At 33.8% G+C, this 14,758-nt stretch overlaps 1 pseudogene; it reads left to right on the forward strand.

Annotated features, from left to right (window-relative positions):
• Positions 1 to 5,757: 5,757 nt before the first annotated feature.
• LOC116862605 lies at positions 5,758 to 6,671 on the forward strand (annotated as a pseudogene).
• The last annotated feature ends 8,087 nt before the right edge of the window (positions 6,672 to 14,758 follow it).

Below are 14,758 nucleotides of genomic sequence, written 5' to 3' on the forward strand. Positions count from 1 at the left end.
TTAGCCAAAGAAAATAAATAAATAGCTTCAAGATCAGAGAAGAAGTAAAATTATTTCTATTTGGGTACATGTTATATATAGAAAATTCTGAAGACTCCACAAAAAAAAAATTGTTAAAAATAATAAAAAATTTAGGGGTACCTGGGTGGCTCAGTCAGTTAAGTGTTTGACTCTTCATTTCATCTCAGGGTGGTGCAATCTACACTCAGCACAGTACACTCCACACTCAGCACAGAGTTCCTTGAGGCTCTTTCTCTCTCTCTGTCCCCCACTAAAATAAATAAATAAATCCTAAAAGAAAGAATAAAGAATTTTAGTAAATGTGAAGTTTACAAAACCATTATACCAAAATCAGTTACATTTCTACACACTAATAGTGAACTCTCTGCAAAAGAAGTTAAGAAAATAATCTCATTTACAATAGCATCAAAAGATTAAAATATTTAAGAATAAGTTTAACCAAGAAAGTCAAGATCTATACACAAAAAACTGTAAGACATTAATGAATAATACTGATAACAACACAAATAAATGAAGAGATATACCATGCTCATGGCAGTCTTTACAAAAATTCCAATGGCATTTTTCACAAAAATAAAACAAAAAATCCTAAAATTTGTATGAAACCACAAAAGACCCTGAGTATCCAAATCAATCTTTATATAGAAGAACAAATCTGAAGGTATCAAAATATCTGATTTTAAACTAGATTATAAAGCCATAGTAATCAGAGATTAATGGAACAGAATAGAAAGTCCAGAAATAAACCCACACAAATATTGTCAATTAATTTTTGACAAAGGAGCCAAGAATACACAATGCAGAAAGAATATTCTCTTCCAAATATTGTGCTGGGAAAACTGAATTGCCACACACAAAACAATGAAATTTGTCCCCTATCTTATGCCATACACAAAAATAAATTCAAAATAGGTTAAACACTTGAACATAAGACTGGAAATCATACCTCCTAGAAGAAAATTAGGAGGGTAAGCTCTCTGACATTGGTCTTGGCAATGATTTTTTTTTTTTTTTGGATTGGACACCAAAAGCAGAAGCAACAAAAAGCAAAAATAAGTAAGTGGGACTACACCAAATTAAAAAGCTTTTGAACTGCAAAGGAAAATGTCAACAAAATGAAAAGCAATCTACTGAATGGGGGAAAATATGCAAATCATATATCTGATAAGGAGTTAATATCCAAAATATATAAAGACCTTACATAACTTTATAGGGGAAAAATCCAATTTAAAAAAATAGGCAGAGGATCTGAATAGATATTTTTCAAAAAAAGGCACACAGATGGCCAACAGGTAAAGGCGTTCAGTATCATTAATTGTGAAGGAAATGCTAATCACAACCACAGTGAGACGTCGCTCACACTTGTAGAACTGCTATTATCAAAAAGACAGGGGCGCCTGGGTGGCTCAGTGGGTTAAAGCCTCTGCCTTTGGCTTGGGTCATGATTACAGGATCCTGGGATTGAGCCCCGCATCAGGCTCTCTGCTCAACAGGAAGCCTGCTTCTCTTCCACTCTCTCTATCTCTCTGCCTGCCTCTCTGCCTACTTGTGATCTCTGTCTGTCAAATAAATAAATAAAATCTTATTAAAAAGATGAATATAAAAAACACAGAAGGGAAGAATGTTATGTATGATTCCATTCATATGAAACACAAGAAAAAGACTTGCATTTGAAAAAAATCAAATTTAATATAAAATGATGAAAAGCATATTTCCATTGGCTGGAATTAGAGGGTTTTAATAGGAAGAGACATGAAGGAGCTTTGTAGGGAAATGGAAATATTCATTGTATTTTCAGTGGGAGTAATAATTAGAGAGGTATATTTTTGTAAAAATTCCTCAACTGAAATATTAAAAAATGATCCATTTATTGTATGTAAATTTTACTATAATAAATCTGTAACCCAACCTAGACCCATGTTAATCCATAAATGAATGAAGGTAATAATTACTTAAAAAAAAGAAGATGTATGTTCATGACTTAGGTGTATGCACAAAGATACTCTTATACACTTAATTTAAAAGAAGATATTATTACTTAAAATAATGAATTAATAAAATTATTAATTAAAAACACAGAAATATATCAATATTATGAAGAGAGTTCAATTCTATCAATTATCTGACAATGTACAAAAAATATTTTCACAATGTTTTAATCATTATAAAATTTTTTATAATGATAAAAAATATAAAAAGAAGCTAAAATGATTTAAGGTAATTGGAAACAGTATAATTACCCATACAGTGATATTTTACAATGGTGAAACTTTGGAAGCAATATACATTTATGACAATGATAAATTTTGGTTTAAATTCTGATGTCATATTAATATAGTGTACTAAAATTAAATAGATCTAAAATGATGCATCTCAATAATAATTAAGATATAACAAGGTTCACACACTTCTAAGGGTAAAATAGCTGAGATAGTCTGTATATCTCAATACAGAGGTATTTTTAATTTAATGTTCGTTCATTTGTACTTACTATAGGTGACAAACATGCATATGTTTACAGGAAGGAAAGAATGAAAGGTATTCTCCAAAATATTACCTCTAATATTTCACAGTGATTTTTCTGTTGTTATATATCTAATCAAATGTTTTAACATATAATTTGTTCATTCCATAACTATTTGAAGAAGCAGAGAGGGAGATCTATCATCTTTTAACTACCTTACACCATAAGAATTTAAAAAAAAAAAAAAAAAGAACTGGACTAGTTTAAGAGTCAATGGTCTCCTACCAGTCTCTTAAATGACTCTGTTGCTTTTCCTGTCTCTAAAGGACATGTTCCCACTACTACTGTGTTAAGTTTTTTAATTTTTTTTTACCTTAAGGTCAAATGATATGAGATGATTACACAGATGACTCATTAGCGATTTTTGAACCTGGGTCACCAAGGACTCTTCTGTTTATTAATTTTGCTGCAGACATGGCAAATAAATATCAAGCTTGGGAAACTGGAAAATTCTCTTCTCTCAGCAAAGCAGTTCATAACATCCACTCTTACAAAGTGCCCTTGAACCTGTTTTTCTTCTCAATGTCTGAGAGTTTAAAAAAAAAAAACAAACAAAACAAAAACGAAAAAAACTATTTCCTAGGCTTGTGATGGCACTACAGCTATCGTGCGGGAATTGATACAATCACCTGAAGAAAAAAACTGCAAGGAAATTATGTATATTCCTGAGAGCTGTTACTGCAGGAGTGGCAAGACTCAGCCAGTAGTGACCAAAAGTTTTCTTGCTAGTTTTCAACATTATATGCATCTTCAAGTTGTAGCTATAAGAATAATTGTAGTTAACTTAATAGAGAGAAGCTATGATTAACTGCCAGAGTGTATTATGAATCCTGTCATTTCAGTTACATTTGTTTTGAGACTTGAGTCATATTCACCTATAGTAAGTGAATCTTTACTGATTGTATAAAATTTAGCAATGGAAAGGCAACATGGTGGCTCAGTCAGTCGAGCAACCAACTCTTGGATTTGGCTCAAGTCATCATCTCAGGATCCTGGGATGGGGCCCTGTATCAGGCTGGGCTCCATGCTGAGTGCAGGGTCTTCTTAGGATTCTCTCTCTCTCTTCCTTTCCCTCTGCCCTGCCCCCACCTCACACACTCTCTCTCTGTCCCTCTAAAATAAATTAAATGTTTTTTAAAAACAGCAATGTAAGTTCTAATCTGGGTATTAAACATCATTTTTAGAGCACTTTATTCTTGGATAGTGTATAGTTACTGATAAGATTAGTTTAAGCAACAATAAATAAGAGGTCACCTAAGAGTTGCATAATTTGAATGCCATGACAAAATGATACGTCTCACAAATGCAAATTCTGGGAACTAAAAACTATTAACCAGTGGCTATCTGAGGATGTGCATGCCCAGCAAAACTGGAGACTGGGAACCGAGATTGGGTGGAGAAACACAGCACAGAGGAGGGAATATTACTCCAGATAGATAATCCATGTAAAATGCTTGTTTCAGTATCTAACATATAGTAAAACTTGAATAAATACACAAGTTAGATTATTAAAAAAAAAAAAAAACGAACATGGGGAGAAATAGGATGAGAGTATAGAAAATTAAGAGTTTCATTTTGGACTTTTTATGTGTGAGTGCATTTGTTTACGTTACTGAAGAGCAATCATTTTTAGAAATTAGGAGCTCAAGAAAATATTCAAAGGGAGCATTGTTAAGAAGTAAAAAGTTATTAAGAACTGGGACACGTGGGTCGTGCAGTACATTAAGCATCTGCCTTGGCTCAGGTCATATTCCCAGAGTCGTGGAATCGAGTACTACATTGGGCTCCCTGCTCAGCAGGAAGACTGCTTCTCCTTCTGACTGCTGCTCACCCTGCTTGTGCTCTCTCTCTCTCTCTCGCTGACAAAATAAATAAATAAAACCTTAAAAAAATGTATTAAGAATTATTCCACATGAGAGACCAGCAAAAAAAAAAAAAAAAAGGAAATCTAGAAATTAGAAAGCAAAAAGATGGCAAGTAAACATGTAGGTGGTATTAAGGAAAGTTATGAGAGAATGCTATGAATATTGGGTGGTTGAAGGTACACATTCTACTTAGAAATTCCCTAAACTTCAAAAGCAAAAAAAAAAAAAGAACAAAAGTGATAAATTCTGGCACATATTATTTCAGTAGGTTCTTGAGAACAAAACAGGACTATAGCATATTGATGATTGAATGTAAGGTAACTAAAAGGAAAATCATTCTGGACAAGGTAATTGAAGTAGTTAAAATAAACTTATCCCACTCTTTATCAGCCATGTACTTTCTAAGTACTTTATATATTAGTCTTTAATTTTTTGATGAAGGAAAATATTATTTCCATTCTGTAGATGATAAAAACTGAGTCACTGTGAAAGCAAGCCATACTTGAAGATGTGTTTAATAGCTCAATCTGAAATTTTTTGTAGTTAGTGATATTAATAACAATATTTTTAAATGTGTTTCAACCTCAACTAAACAGTTGGAAAACTAAGAAAAACTGTAATTATTTTTTACATCCCTATATATCTTACATCCAACACATACATATTACCATTTTATACAATATATTTGTCATCAAAATACTTCCTGTCTTCCCATCCCACAGTGGGAAATTAGTGTAATTCTAAACAGAAAATATGAAAGTCAGGGAAATGGGTGAGTGAGAAAGGAGTTGTTTAAGGAAACACATATTTTTAAAATTATAATACTAGAGCTCATCATCTTCAGTAATGGATATGCAGAGCTTATATAATATAGTCTCAAACTATTTGTGATTTGTTCCTTATTAAAACAAAACTTCAAGGAAACGTATGAAGGTGATAATGAAAGTTTAAGATTCAGCTTTAGGATTCAGTCTGTGAACAGGGACAAAATGATCTCACAAAACATTAGCAGTCAAATCTATCTGTTGGGAAAATCAAATCCCAGGAGTAAGTAAAAAATATATAAATTGCAAATAAAATGTAATGAGAAGGAAGCATCCATAATATTTTGGAGTATGATACAGGTTTTTCTGATTTTTTAAAATATCTCCTGAATTTACCAAAACAACACCCAATTGTAGAACCTAGAATACCAGTGTATTGAAAATATTTGTAAACAAAAATTTTGTAAATGCATGTGATTGTTTGCTTAGTTTTTTCTCCCATTAATTACCACCACAAGAATTGCATTATTCTCAAATATACCTGAATCCTAAACGCAGATTGAATTGAAGTCAGAAGTCAATGATGAGAAACCACACAATAACAACTTTTATTCTGTTGGGACTGACCGATGATCCACAACTGAAGATTATGGTTTTCATCTTTATATTTCTCACCTATATGTTGAGTATAACTGGGAACCTGACCATCATCTCCCTTACCTTCATAGATTCTCATCTTCAGAATGCCATGTACTTTTTCCTACAAAATTTCTCCTTCTTAGAGATCTCATTTACCTCTGCTTGTATTCCTAGATATTTGTACAACATATCAACAGATGACAAGGCAATCACATATGACAATTGTGCCCTTCAGATTTTTTTTAATTATATTTTTGGTGTAACAGAATTTTTTTCTCCATGTCCTATGATTGATATGTTGCCATCTGTAAACTCCTGCATTATGTGACCATCATGAACAAGAGGGTCTGTAGAAGACTCAACCTTGGGTGGTGGACAGCCGGCTTCTTGATCATTCTCCCACCACTTAGCCTGGGCCTAGATCTGGAATTCTGTGACTCTAATGTTACTGACCACTTTTTCTGTGATGCATCCCCCCTCCTAAAAATATCATGCTCAGAAACATGGCTTATAGAGCAGATGGTGTTGACCTTCATTATGACCATCCTATGCGTACTTCTATCCTGCATATACATCATCAAAGCTATTCTACGATTCTCTTTTCCCCAGCAAAGAAAAAAGGTATTTTCTACATGTTCTTCCCACATGATTGTAGTCTCCATCACCTATGGAAGCTGTATTTTCATCTATGTTAAGCCTTCAGCAAAGGAATCATTGGCCATTGATAAGTGTGTGGCAGTCCTTACTACATCCATTGCTCCTATGCTGAACCCCTTCATTTATACCTTGAGAAACAAGCAAGTAAAACAAGCTGTCAAAGACTCAATCAAAAGAATTGCATTATTCTCAACAAAGTAATAAAATCTGCTCAAGTAGGGAACCACATTTTCATAAAAATATCATTGGTTCCTAAGCATATATCTTTAGATTTTTAAGTCATTCCTTTCTAGCAAAGAGTATATTTCAGAAAGCTTTCTTTAAAAAATTTTTTTATTTATTTTTTTAAGAGAGAGAGAGAGAGAGCGAGTGCACAAGTCAGGGGAGGGGTAGAGGGAGAGGAGAGGGAGAAACAGACTCCCTGCTGAGCAGTGAGCCTGACTAGGGGCTTGATCCCAGGACTATCATGACCTGAGCCCAAGGCAGACCCCCAACCAACTGAGCCACCCAAGCAAAGCTCTCTGAAAAAGAAAATGTGATACATTTCTGGGAAACAAAAGAATGCTTCACATCTTAACAAGCCTTTACAAAACTGCAAACAAAACAAGACAAAATAAGCAGAATCAATGAGTTAATTGTATATTTTGGATAGAGTAATTGTGTATTGCATTTTCCAGTTCTAGCTTTTAAGAGCATTTTTGATGCCAGGGACCATTTCAGGCACTGGAGATAGAATAGAAAACCTACAGGTTTCTTGCCCTTAAATGCCTTACACTTTAGAAGGGATATGTGACTAGTGCATTAAATAAAATATGAACATCACTGTCAACCTACAATTGTCAGGAAGCAAAAGTGAAGCAAAAGTGTGTATTTGGGATCAAAGAATTTTAATTCAGGTACCAGAGTTGGGCAGCGATGTCCTACTAGGAAGCAAAAACCAGGGGTTTTAAAGACAAAAAGGGAATGCTTGTATAAGTTGTCTACAAAAACTTTGATTGGTGTTAGCAGCAGAAAACTAATCTTGGCTAAACATAACTGGTTGCTAAGGCCATCAGTAAGCAAATGTCCATTACTGTAGCAAGTTGTAAATATTCCTGCAGAGTCCTTGAAGTATTTGGGATTAGGCCCAGTTCAGAAGTTCATGGTTCTACCTGATGAGGACAAACATACAGCCCACCTCCTTAATGGCATCCCAGATTTAGAACCCCTTGACATCAATGACTCCATTTTATTTTACCTTTCACAATTATAAACAACAAAAATATCTTAAAGTGAAAAAAAGGAAGCTATGACAAATGTTTGTCTCTTAATGCCAAAGCCGAATTATAAAATGTAAGCTCTTACAATTTTGAATACTCAACACATCACTGACTAGCAGGTTAATTTGAAGTAAAAGTGCTAACAATTCTTCTTAAAAGAAAAGTAAAATTCTAAAGACAATGGTTATATATCTGCATCTGTATTTGTTTCTATACCTTTAAAACTATATGCATTGGTTGTTGAGAAACACGTAAAAAAGAGAAAACAAGTAAAAACATGAAATGTATCTAAATTAGGCGCAGAAATGACTACAACTCAAAGGAAATCTATGGAAGCAGTACTTTCATCTATAGTACACAGTCAGCCATGGAAACAGTGGCTGTTAATAAGGGCATGACAGGGCTCCCTACTTGCTATGTTCAGAACTACTTCCTGGACCCCTGCATTGACACCTTGAGAAACAAGGAAGTAAAACAAAATTATAATGACATTTCAGGGACCTTGATTGTGAAATAATATTTTGATGTACTCGATTACATAAAATATACCATTTAAATTGATTTATTTTTAATTTATAATATGGCTATAGAAATGTCTGAATTAAATACATGGCTTGACATCACCTTTCTATTGGAATGCTTCAGATATTTAAGCAGTGCTGGTTAGTAGTGGACTCATTCTGTTTATTAGACCAAAATTCTGTATTTGACTTAAGAAAACCTCACCAAAGAAACACTTTTAGCAAAAAAGATATTTTCAAGAGACTTCTCAAGCAAAACCTACATGGAATGAAATCAGTATAAGTAACATTTAAAATTATTAACCCTAATATTAAAAAAACGCTCACATAGGCTTAATCTATAAAATTCAGTACATCTTGGGGCACCTGGGTGGCTCAGTTGGTTAATTGACGGCCTTCCACTCAGGTCATGATCCCAGAGTCCTGGATCAAGCCCTGCGTCGGGCTCTCTGCTCAGTGGGGAGCCTGCTTCTCCCTCTCCCTCTGCTGCTCTGCCTGCTTGTGCCTCTCACTCTGTCAAATAAATAAAATCTTTTAAAAAAATGCAGTACATCTTTTTAATGTAAGATTAATAATGTACAAATAAAATTAATCTGTGGGTTAAGAATGAAAAGAACTTTCGAAAGAAAATATAAATGTAGTGATCACTAGCATAACTCTGTTTTCCTTTAAAAAATGTTGACCTTTTAAATATATATAAATTAAGATAAAAAATGGGAATCTGAATATGTAAGCAATGTGGTTTTTTTAGAGCAATACCCCTTGGCATTGAGTAGGCAGGAAGGACGGCTGAGTGCAATGAGTTCAGGAACCCTGGGAAGCTCCTTCTAATGCAGGCAGAGCTTTTTGGCAACTCCCTGTATCAATTATTCTACAGCATTAACTCCAGCTCATATAAAAGTTCTGACTCTGGCAGAATCATTTTTTCCATATCATTTTTTCACCTTTGCCCAACCTTCTCCCATTTCTTTCATTGGTCTAGTAGATGCCCTCACTCCCAAGGAGACAATACTAAGAATTATATTCTCCTCGTCCAGAGGCCCTGATCTGACAAACTGGGTGTTTCCAGAGATGAGTGGACTTAATGACTAAGTTATTAGAAATTGTCAGTTTCTGGGAATTTAGATTGCAATAATAACCCTCAACTGTCTTGAGACAAGTTGCTAGAGGATGCCTGCGTTACAGGAATAAAAGTCCCTTACTGCTCAGGCCCACTAATAGTAGCTTACCTGAGGGCCCAGACTGAGAAGTTATAGTCCTCCAGGTCTTGTTCTAAGACAACAGGTCTTGTTCTAAGGCTTTTTCAGCCCAAGAATAATTACAACTAGTCTCCTAAATTCCTTAAAATGTCTAAAATATTAAAAATATCTTAAAAAATCTTAATATCAACAACAAATATTTTTGAGTGCTTATTCTACACCAAGCTGTATGTTAAACACTTCATTTCTCTTCAACTTACATAGAGAAAATTTCATAATGCACAGTACCGTCTCAATCACATCAATAAGTATCAATTTATAGCCAACTTATTTCACCTACAAACAGGTCTATTCCTTCCAACCCCTCCTTGATTACTTGTAACATATACATACATTATTTCATATACATTTCAGTATGACTCTCTAAAAATATAAATTTTTAAACATTGATGATAATATGTAATATAGCACATAATTCACTGTGTACAGCTTGATGAGTTTTCATAAGCACTGATACTCATGTAACCATCACACAGATCCAAATACAGCACATTTTCAGCACCCCAGACATCTCTTTCATACCACTCAATGTCAATATCCTCCCAAATGCATCTGCTCCGCTGACTTACAATGCCAAAGCTCAATTTTGTATAATCATGACCATCAAATGAATAAGAATACACAGAACGTACTCTTTGGGGTCTAGTTTAATTTGTTTGACATCATGTCTGTAGAGTGGTTCAAGTTGTTGTGTTAGCAATTTATAAGTTCTGGTCAATTATAGAAATATAGCACAATTAATTTAGCCATCTCCTATTAATAAATATTTAGGTTGTTTCCTATATGTGACTATTATAAATAAAGGTCAAAGAACAATCTTGTACATGTTTTTTTGGCAGACATAAACACTCACATCTGTAGAATATAGAACTAAAAGTGGATTGACAGGCTATCTGTTAGCCATATGTTTAGCTTAGTTGACATTTTCAAACAACACTCAAAAATAGTGTACTGATTTATCTTCCTATCAGCAATGTATATGGATTATAATTGTTTCATATTCTTGCCAACATGAAACTTTGTCAGACTTATTAATTTTAGCCATATTATGTCTGATGATGTTGGAAACCCTGTTATATGCTTTTCAGATATCAGACATCCTATTTTGTGAAGTGCTTATTCAAATAATTTGTCCTTTCTATTAAATTTCTTTCTGTTTGAATTTATCTTTAGGAGTTTTATTAATTTTCTATATGTCAGTCCTTTGTCAGTGGCAAATACTGAAGTTATCTCTCATCTATGTCTTATCTGTTCATGTTGTTTATATTAAATTTGTAAAACAAATGATCTTAACTTTAATGAAGTCCAATCCATCCTTTCATTTCTGTTGTTGATAGAGGGTTCTTTGTATTTTTATTTTGTTTTGGGGGTTTTGTTGTTTCAGAAATCTTTGTTAACTAAACATCATGAAGGTAGATAACGATGTTCTATTTTATAAGTTTCACTCACAGTTCTTACAAACTAAGGTTAATGGCCTATGTGAAATTGACTTTTTCTATGGTTAGAGATAGGGAACGATGGTCTATTTTTCCATGTGAATATCAAAATAACAGAATTATTTCTTGAAAAGATTCCCCTTTCTCCTTGAATTCAGTGGCAATTTTGTCATCATCAGTTGATATGTGAGTGAATCTTTTTGAGGTTTCATCATTTAATTCCATTGATATGCTTATCTCTGAACCAATACTATACTATTCTATTTATAGTAGCTTTATAATAAGTTTTCATATCGAGTAGTGTAATCCAAATAACTGTCTTCTACTTCCTCAAGTTTACTTTGTTCTTATCAGTCCTTTGTTTTTCATAAAATTTTAAAAACCTTGGCAATTTCTACAAGTAAAAAATTATCTTCAGTGATTTAAAATCGGATTGAAACAACTGGCCAATTTGGGGGAAATTAATGTCATTATAACATTAAGAACTCTAATCCATGAAAACAGTCTCATTTTTGTCCTTAATTACTTTCAAAAATATTTTCATTTTAACTGTATAGAGGCCTTGAACAATATTGATAGACATATTACTGGTATTTGATAGATTCATTCCTCAGCCTTTGATAATACATTGCTATTTTACATGGACTTTTCTAATTTTTATTTTCTAATTGTTTGTTGCTAGTTTTAGAGGTACTATTGTTTTTTTAATATTGACTTTTTATCTTTTAATATTGACCTTTATCTAGTAATCCTCCCAAATTAATAATTACTAATTCTTAAATTTAGTGATTAATTCTAGTGATTTACATGTGGTGTATTTTAAATATGTCAACACACAATCAAATAATATGCAATTAATGACAGGTTACTATATCTTTTTTTCTTTATTGCTCTGTCTAGGTCCCCCCAGTAAAATGATAAATAGAAATGGTGGGGGTGGACATCCTTTCATATTCCTCAACTAAACAGAAAAGATTTCAGCATTCAGAATAAAATACTTAGGAATAAATTTAACCAAGGAGGTGAAAGTCTGTACTCTGAAAATTATAAAACACTGATGAGGTAAATTGAAGATACAAATAAATGGAAAGATATTCGATGCTCATGGATTGGAAAAAATGATATTGTTAAAATGTCCATACTACCCAAAGCAATCTATAGATTCTATGCAATCCCCGTTAAAATACCAATGACATTTTTCACAGAACTATAGCAAAGAACTGAAAACAATCTGAGGGTTTGAAGGGGCAGGGGTGGGAAGTTGGGTGAGCCTGGTGGTGGGTATTATGGAGGGCACGTATCACATGGAGCACTGGGCGTGGTGCATAAGCAATGAATTCTGGTACACTGAAAAGAAATTTTAAAAAATTAAAAAAAAAAAGAATCCTAAAATTTGTATGGAACCATAAAAGACCCCAAACAACTAAAGTAATTTGACCCCCTCAAAAAACCAACCAACCAACCAAACAAACAAACCAAAACCTGTAGGTATCACATGTCGCGGCCGGCGCGACAAATCGACCAGGAATATGAGGGTAAGAGGATGATGAAAAGAAATTAAGAGACAAAGAGATGGGGGCAGGAGGAGCACTGAGGAGGATATCCAACAGTGCCAATTTTATTCCACATCTAATAATCATATATAAGGCAGACCACAATAGGAGGAGTAATACATCAGTATCTAGTCAGATAACTGCAAGTTCCTATAACAAGTTTACCTTAACTACAAACAAATCTCATGATGCCAGGTAGTCACGGCTAATGCCATTAGCTACTATTGATGCAAGACAATCAACCAGGGAGTGGGTTATGGGAAGTACAGGAACAACAAGGACCAACTAAGAATTCATGACCCTGACCACATTGTTCCCTTCTGTAGGGAGAGCGTGTGAGAAGTCACATAGGCGAGCGCACGACATGTAGCACAGACCCTTCCTCAGTGTTACTCAACTTTCCCGTCCTTAACCACTTATCAAGGCATCCAGACTTTAATGGAGACACAAATCAGGGCCTGGTTTGATCCACGACTCTAACCATGCCATAGCCTCCAACAATCACATGCCTTGATTTCAAATTATATTACAAAGATATAGTGATCAAAATAGGGTGGTGGCACTGGAATGAAAACAGGTAAAAAGATCAATGGAATACAATAGAAAGCCCAGAAATAAACCCAAACAAATGGTTAATCAACCTATGACTAAGGAGGCAAGAATATACCATGGGAAAAAGACAATTTCTTCATTAATGGTGTTGGGAAAACTGGACAGCTATGTGCAAAAAAAAAAAAAATTTGACCACTATCTTAAACCATATAAAAATAAATGTAAAATGGGTTTAAGACTCAAATGTAAGACCTAAAATCATAAAATTCCTAGAAGAAAACAAAGGCAATAAGGTCTCTGACATCAGTCTCAGCAATTTTGGGGAGGGGAGCCAGTGTCCTCAGTCAAGGGCAACAAAAGTTAAAATAACAAATGGGATTACATCAAACTGAAAAGCTTCTGCACAGTGAAGTAAACATCAACAAAACAAAAAGGCAAACTACTGAATAGGAGAAGATGCTTACAAATCATACATCTGATAAGAGGTTGATATCCAAAATATGTAAAAAAGTTACACAACTTAATATCAAAAAAATATATACAACCCAGTCAGAAAATGGACAGAGAACTTGAATGGACATTTTCCCAAAGATGTACAGATGGCCAACAGGCACATGCTCAACTTCACTGATCATCAGGGAAATGCAAACCAAATCACAATAATATACGACCTCATACCTGTCAAATTGGCTATCATCAAAAAGACAAAAAGTAACAAATATTTGTGAGGTTATAGAGAAAAGGGAACTCTTTTCTACTGTTGGTGGAAATGTAAATTGGTCCATCCACTTTAGAAAATAGCATGCACGTTCCTCAAAAAATTAAAAATAGAAATACCAAATGATTAAACAATTCTACGTCTGAGAATTTATCTGAAGAAAATAAAAACACCAATTTGAAGAGACATGTTACTGCACCCCTATGTTCACTGTGGCATCATTTACAATAGCCAAGATATAGAAGCAACTTATGTGTTCACTGATAGATGAGTGGATAAAGAAGGTAGGATATATATAATGTATAAAATGATATATTATTTATAATATATATTATATAGACATGTTAATATATTTATATAACTTAATAAAATATATAATTATATGTATTATATAAATAATCTGTAATGGACTATTACCCAGCCATAAAAAAGAATGAAATCTTGCCATTTGTGACAACATGAATGAACCTGGAGGGTATTACACTACATGAAATAAGAAAAGGAAAATTACCATATGATTTCACTTATATGTGGAATCTAGAAAACAAATGAACAAAAAAACAAAACGGGGTGCCTGGGTGGCACAGTCAGTTGAATGACTCTTGGATTTGGCTCAGGTCATTATTGCAGAATTGTGAGATTAAGCCCCACATTGTGCTCTGTGCTCAGCACAGAGTCTGCTTGAGACTCTCTCTCTCTCTCTTTCTGCCCCTGCCCCCAGTCCTCTCTCTCTAAAATAAATTTTAAAAATCTTAAAAAAAAAATACAAACAGACTCATAGATAGAAGAAACGGTTTCCAGAGGTGCTAGGGGTTGGGTGGCAGGTGAAAGAGGTGACGGAAATTAAGAGGTACAAATTTCCAGTGATAAAATGAATCATGGTGATGTAATGTACAACACAGGCAATATAGCCAAAAATAGTGTAATAATTTTGTAAAGTGCCTGATGATAGCTAAATTTATGAGGATCATTTTTTATGTATAAAAATAT

The sequence above is a fragment of the Lontra canadensis genome, unplaced genomic scaffold (genome assembly GCF_010015895.1).
Source record: "Lontra canadensis isolate GAN:19392208 unplaced genomic scaffold, GSC_riverotter_1.0 scaffold272, whole genome shotgun sequence".
NCBI classification, from domain to species: domain Eukaryota; kingdom Metazoa; phylum Chordata; class Mammalia; order Carnivora; family Mustelidae; genus Lontra; species Lontra canadensis.